The sequence below is a fragment of the Nannospalax galili genome, unplaced genomic scaffold (assembly GCF_000622305.1).
Source record: "Nannospalax galili isolate Female #2095 unplaced genomic scaffold, S.galili_v1.0 scaffold996, whole genome shotgun sequence".
NCBI classification, from domain to species: Eukaryota; Metazoa; Chordata; class Mammalia; order Rodentia; family Spalacidae; genus Nannospalax; species Nannospalax galili.
Window position 1 is genome coordinate 3,327,633 of NW_008339436.1, and position 6,726 is coordinate 3,334,358.

At 45.7% G+C, this 6,726-nt stretch overlaps 1 protein-coding gene across 4 annotated transcripts in view; it reads right to left on the reverse strand.

Annotated features, from left to right (window-relative positions):
* Mapk8 (mitogen-activated protein kinase 8) overlaps positions 1-270 on the reverse strand; it is a 111,386-nt gene extending 111,116 nt beyond the window's left edge. For all 4 annotated transcript variants that reach the window (XM_008834122.3, XM_008834124.3, XM_008834121.2 and 1 more), the window contains exon 1: positions 101-270. The gene's annotated coding sequence lies outside the window, so the exon portion shown is untranslated. The remainder of the gene's footprint in view (positions 1-100) is intronic.
* Between the last annotated feature and the right edge of the window lie 6,456 nt (positions 271-6,726).

Consider the following 6,726-nt stretch of genomic DNA (forward strand, 5'->3'; position numbering starts at 1 on the left):
CGCCCCGCGCGCCCGCTCCCGGGAGCGGGTCACGGCCGAGGGAAGGCGGCGGCTGCAGGGCAACAGCCGCCCGACGGGGCCGCTGCGCCCGCGCACTCACCCGGCTGCGCAGCCAACGGCGACGGGGAAGCCCGCGGCGGAGAGCGGCGCCGTCCGTGCGGTCGCCGCAGCCGTTACCCAGCCCTGCTCGCGGCTCCGCACTCCGGGCCGCGTCGTCCGGCCTCTGCCGCTCCGCTGAGTAACAGAGACGCGAGCCGTCAACGCGCACGCCCGCCCACGTCATCGCGCAGGGCCCCGCCCCCGCGCCTCCGAGCGGCCTGGGGGCGGGGCGGCCCCGGGGCCCGGATTGCAGGGGCGGGGCCTGAGGCCGGGGGTGTGGCTACGCTTCGGGCGCGGAGGACTCCCGGAGGTCGCCTGGAGGCGGAGCCGCGGGTAGCGCCTGGAAAGCAGCGTGTGAGGGGCGTGGCCGGGAATGGCTGGGGGGCGGGTCTGGGGGGGCGGCACGTGGCGGCGCGTGGCGGCGAAACACGGCTTCTGGGCCAGTCAGAGCCTACGCCTGCCGGGCTCCTCGCCCCAGGGTTTCAAGGTCATGTGGCTCGCGCCAAACCTGGCAGGCCAGCGGGCACACCTGTCAGGGCAGACACCTGAGCACTGAAGAAACTCCAACTCACTCCGGGAGGGGCGACTAGCCACCCACAGGCAAATAAAGGTTCTCCACCTCCAATTTTTCCAAAATCCACCTCCTTCCACATTCTTTGCATTAGGTGCTTTACCTCTGAGACCCCACATTGTGCAAATGTTAGCTATAGAAGTGATAAACTGACAAGCTTAACTATCCAACAATTGGTGGAAAGCCATTTAGATTACTATCATTCATGCAATAGAACACATTTTAGCACTTTAAAAGCCATGTGTTCAAAGGCATTCTTACCAACAGGACAAAAATGTCCATAATACGTCACTAAGACAAAAAGCAAGAAGCAAGTATATATAAATTATTTTGACAGTGGGGAAGGAAAGGCGGTCTCTCTAACATTTTGTGTAGTGTAGTTTCCCCTGACTTTCTAAATATATGAACATTTACTGAATAAGTAAATCCAGGTCGACTGTTTTCCTTTTATATTTTGAGGTGCCAGTATCTAGTGATTCTGACATGGAGTGGGTGTGAGCATTCATTCATTCCTTTGTTTTCTCCCATTTCTTCTCTCTTTCCATTCTTCGTTTCTCCAGTAAATCTATCACATGCCCATTCTCTGACCCACAGTATTCTAACACTGACAGTAACTACAGAGCTTACAGACAATCCCTGTGGTATGAAATAATAACTGTAAACATATAAAATCATCAGTATTATAATGGAAACTGATAAGGTTACATCATATTGTGAAATTAATCAATGTAGCTGATAAGGTCAGGAAACGTTTCTCTAAGGAACTGCCACTTGAGAACAGATTTGACTAGGCAGAGATTATGTCAGAATTAACTTGGTGTGTAAGAATCCGTGATGAGAGAGAGGACAGTAAGCTGGGAAAACTAAGGACAGGCCAGCTGTGTTGGAAAACCAAAGGTTGACAGAGACCAAACCTAGGGCAGCCATACTGGTAGTGTTGGAAATGTTTTTATTCTAACCCTAATGCAAAGTCCCTCGTGTGTTCAGCAAGGGACGTTGTGAAAGATTTCCTATCACAAGGCTGTATGGATGGAGGCAGGAAGTGTGGGCTTGATCTGGTGTGATCTCTATGGACATGGTAAATGGGAGCCATTTAGGAGACTGTGTTAGTGAATTTTGATGGCTGTGGCAAAACACCTGATGGAAATAAGAGAATTAATTTGGCTCCCTGTTCTAAAGGGTTTCAGCTCATCATGATGGGGAAGGCATGGTCAAGCAGCAATGAGAGCCTGTGACAGAGGATGTTCACATCATGGTAGACCAGGAAGCAGAGTCAGGCTGGAACTAGGTGCTAGGCTATGACCTTCAAAGGCCTTCCCCTAGTCACCCACCTCTGATGGCTAGACCCAACTTCTAAAGGCTCTATGGCTTCCCACAATAGCACTGTACCCAGCCTGACAGGCATGAGGAGATACTTGCATCCCTCACTTTGATTATCAGACTATTGACACAATAGATCCCCAAAAACTGGAATCCCCCAGGAATCTCATGATGGGAGAAGAGAAATTGTAAAGTCTGGGCCAACAGAGGGGAAATTTTCTTGTAGAAAGAGACAACTTGTCAGCCCACCTAACGGAAAGACAGTGATGGGTCAGTGACAAGTAGGAGCACACTTTGATCTGGACTTCTTAGGTATGCGGAACTCTGACCCTCCACTTAAACCATAACGTCATTGCAGGATCCCAAAGATGGTATTGGAGGTGGGGGGAATCACTGGATCTTTGTCTCTCTTCCCAGTGTGTCCTCATTGAATAAATTTCCTGGTTCTGCTTTTTCACTATTAATTTGGCTATTTTAATTGCCTTATTGAGGAAAAGTGATCAAATCTGGCTTGTCAGGGCACAGACTATGAATAGAAGTCCAGTAACAGTCCACCTGTTATGGAACAAGCTCTCAAAACATGAACCTATGGAAGACATTCCAGATCCAAATGCAACTCATACAAAACAAACTGAAGACCCAAGTGGATAGTACTCGGAGTTGAAGTTGCCAGTGATAGCTCATTTTTGCTTCTAGGTGCATGTAAGAGAGAGACAAGCTAGTAAAGCCTGAAGATCACACACACACACACACACACACACACACACACACACACACACACACACAGATACACATTCTCATGAAGAGAATCACCAGCATGGATGCATGAATTCCTTGCTATGGTGTGATAAAGCTTGTCTCAGCCAAAACCCATGTTGTGATTTTAGCAGCATTTGAAAGTAGTAGTGTTGGTGAGGGATTAGGTCATAGGGTTACAGTCTTCATGAACTGATTATTGTCTTTCTCAAGAGAATGGGTTAGTTCTTGGGAGAAGTAACTGCTCAGGGGACTGTGCTGTTACAGAGTGGGCCTAACACCTCTCCTGCTTTTCTTTGACACGCACTTACTTCTTTACCTTCTGTTTTCCTTTATGAGCTCATGTAGAATGAGACACATTTTGCATAACGACATGTGGTCACCTGATTTTGTGCTTCTCAGCCTCTGGAACCACAAGTCCAAATACATCTTTGCAGCCTACAGTATACAGATACTGAAGATAGTCAGAGTTCATCCCCCAGAGAAAAAGATAAAGGGAAATGAGTGGGAGAGTAAGAAAATATTAAATTCCACAACTAGCCAGGTGTGGTAGCATATACCTTTAATCCCAGCACTCAGGAGGCTGAAGCAGACAGATCTCTGTAAGACTGGGGCCAGCCTGGTCTACACAGTGAGTTCCAGGACAGCTGAGATTACAGGGAGACCCTATCTCAAAAGCAAAACGCCTCCCGACAAACAACAGCAACCACACAGACTCACACATAACACACACACACACCCCCCACAACTAATTAGAAAAAAAATCCTTGCTGTTTCAAATAAAGACATATTTCATAAGCAGGCTTTCCTCTAGAACTCATAGCATGGGCCCCTTGTTCTGTCTACATCCATCTACAGTTCTTAGCTAAAATTTCTTCTCTTCTACGGGAAGTTTGCTGTTTATACTTCAAAATGTAGTATAGCACATTTCTGTAGCCCCATGGCAGAGTGAAGACAGCACCTTACCCCTGACTCTTTCCTTTGGGTGGCCTTAAGGAAGGGCCACTGTTATCTCTTCCCCCATCTGTTCTACTGATCCTCTACCCCTTACCCTTCAGATGTCAAGGTAGAAGATGGGCAGGCCTTTATTCCACCAATAACCCTTGGCAGAGAGACCCCTGTTAAAAAAAAACAAACAAAAAAAAAACAAAAAAAAACCAACCTTGCCAAAAGTCCTTCAATTGGAGACTGAGCTAGACATTGCTCTTTATAGTACTATTAGGGAACAGGCGATTCCAGCATCACCAGGGTTAAAGAATCCTTGTCCATGGGTGGCAGGATTGTGAGAACCTCTGAAGTAAATGTGATGCATCTGCCTCCTGCTGCCTTGCCAGGGACCTCTAATAGAACAGGATTTGTCTCACCTCTCTGACTCAGGGATGAGCCTGAGGCCCTCTGATGCTAATGAAAAGACAAGATTCAGGAAAGCAGAGGTTAGAAGACAAATTGTTCTCTAGCACAGTGGGGTGACTAAGATGGACAACAATGAGTTCTGTACTTCAAAATAGCTACCAGAGAGGATTTTGAATGTTTCTTCACAAAGAAATGGTAAGTGCTTGAGGAGATAGTGTTACACCGAGTACCCTGATCTGATCATTGCATGTTGTATACATACACTGAAATACCACCATGCTGGACTCCAGAAAGAGGTACAATTAATATGTGTTAATTAAAAATGAAAAGTATTTTTTTTGCCGGGCTTGGTGGCACAGGGCTTTAATCCCAGCACTTGGGAAGCAGGAGTGGATGGATCTCCCTGAGATCAAGGCCAGCCTGGTCTCCATATCAAGTTCCAGGCCTCCATGCCAACTGTGGCTACGGGCAGACCCTGTCTCAAAGAAAGACAGAAAAAAAAAAAAAAAGAGAGAGAGAGAAAAAGGAAAAGCAAAGAGTATTTTTTTTTAACAAATTGCTAAATAAATCTTCAACAACTCCTGTTGTTGAAATTCTTTTCCAAAGCAGATTCTCAGATGATAACACTGTTATTTATGAGGATAGATTTCCCTGCCTCCCTTGCCTCCAAAGCATACAGAATTTATTCTAAGCTAAAGGTTGACATCGCCAGTCAGCCTTCTCTGCTCTGGGCTTGTGGGAGTGGGTGGAAGATAATAAAATTTAAGACTTGGAAAAAGGCAGTGGGAAGAGTCATAAACCCTCAAAGTGTGACCTTCTTTAATAAGTGACAGCTGGGGCTAGAAAGATGGCCCAGCGGTTAAGAGCACTGGCTGTTCTTGCAGAGGACTGGATTCGATTCCCAGCACCCACATGTAGGCTAACAGTCATCCATAACACCAGGTCCAAGGGAATCCGATGCTTTCTTCTGACCTCCATGGACATTCCACAACATGGGTGCACTTACAAAATATTAATTAATTAATTAATTAATTATAAGTGACAGCTACCCAGGAGCACAAGTGAGTGTTCTTTGCTGAACCCAAAACATGCTCCATTCCGTGGATACTTGAAGGACAAACCATCCATAGGAAACAAGAGAGACGTTAGTTTCTGGTAATGCTGTAACCATCCTGGAAGGAGCAGAGGTAATCTAAGAGAAATACTTGGGCCCTCCCTTTGTCTATCAGACTATTGAGAAAGTAACTCTAAAGGTTTGGAATTTCCCCAAGAATCTCATGCTGGAAAAGGAATAGGCTAATGCCTGGTGCCAGCCAGAAGCTGTCTCCCAGGAAGAGATTCCATACATTCTACTTGTCAGACTACTTTGCAGGGGAGATTGGAGCCAACAGTGATGGGCCAGTGGCAAGCTGGACCACATCTGGACCAGGACTGCTTAGTTACACAGACCTTTTGCCTTTTACTTAAACTGAAACCTCATGACAGGACCCCAAAAATAGAGTTGGGGAGGGTGTCACTGGACCTCATTGTTTCTTTTCCCAATGTGGCCACATTGGATAAATCTCCTTTTTCTACTTCTCATTCTTGCTTGTTCATTTAATTGGCTTATTGAGGATGGGTGGCTAAGTACATTGTCAGGGCTTATTAGGGCCAAGGCTCAGATTCTGACAACTCTGGCAAGAGTTTTGGCAAGCCATATCCCAGAGAAAAGACATTTTGAGTGTAGCAAGTTGACTCTGAATATAGGGGAACAACTGATTGGTCCCATAAAGGTGTTGAGAATACTGCAAAGAATTTGGACTGTTAAGATTGGTTGCTTTTCATTTCCACCTGCAACGCTTCCCACTCCTATTCCTAACATTTGGTGCCAAAACCCAGGAGAGACTTCCTAGCTTAAAACTCCTACTTCCAACACAAATCTGTGTGTATCTGTAAGGGATTGTCTAGATTAGATTCATAGAGATAGGAAGACCTGCTTTAAATATGGTGGTATCACTCCATGGCCTAGGGTCCCAGATCAAATAAAAAGGAAAAAGCAAACTGAGCATAAGCACTCATCAAGTTCTGTTTCTTGTCTGTGGATGTGATGTGACCAGCTTCCCCCTGCTCTCGATGCCATACCTTCCCTGCCGTGATGGGCTGTATCTCCTGGAACTATGAACCTTCATTAAGTTACTTTCATCAGGTGTTTTGTTGAAGTAGCAAGGCAAGTAACTAATACAGATGTTCTAATACAGGAGTTTGTCGTATGATGGAGGTGAAAATGTGTTGGTCTTTGAGGTTTTGTTGAGCCATTGGGATGCTGTTGAACCATTTAAGAAAAAGTTGTTGAGGAGGTCTCCATTGTGTTTTGTGTAACCATGGAAAATATTAAGTCCATACTATCTTGATGCCCCCTAGGGAAAATTCTGGATTTTTAAAAAAACTAGACTTTTGTAAGCTTATTATTTCTTCAAAGATTTATTATTTATTTTTAATTTTTATTATTGTATTTTATGTGTATGAGTGAGTGTATTATCTGCCTGTATGTAAGTGCACCTCTGTCATGCAATGCCTGTGGGAGTCAGATGAGGGTGTCAGATCCCCTGGAACTGGAGTTGTGGATGGTTGTTAGCTGCCTTGTGGGA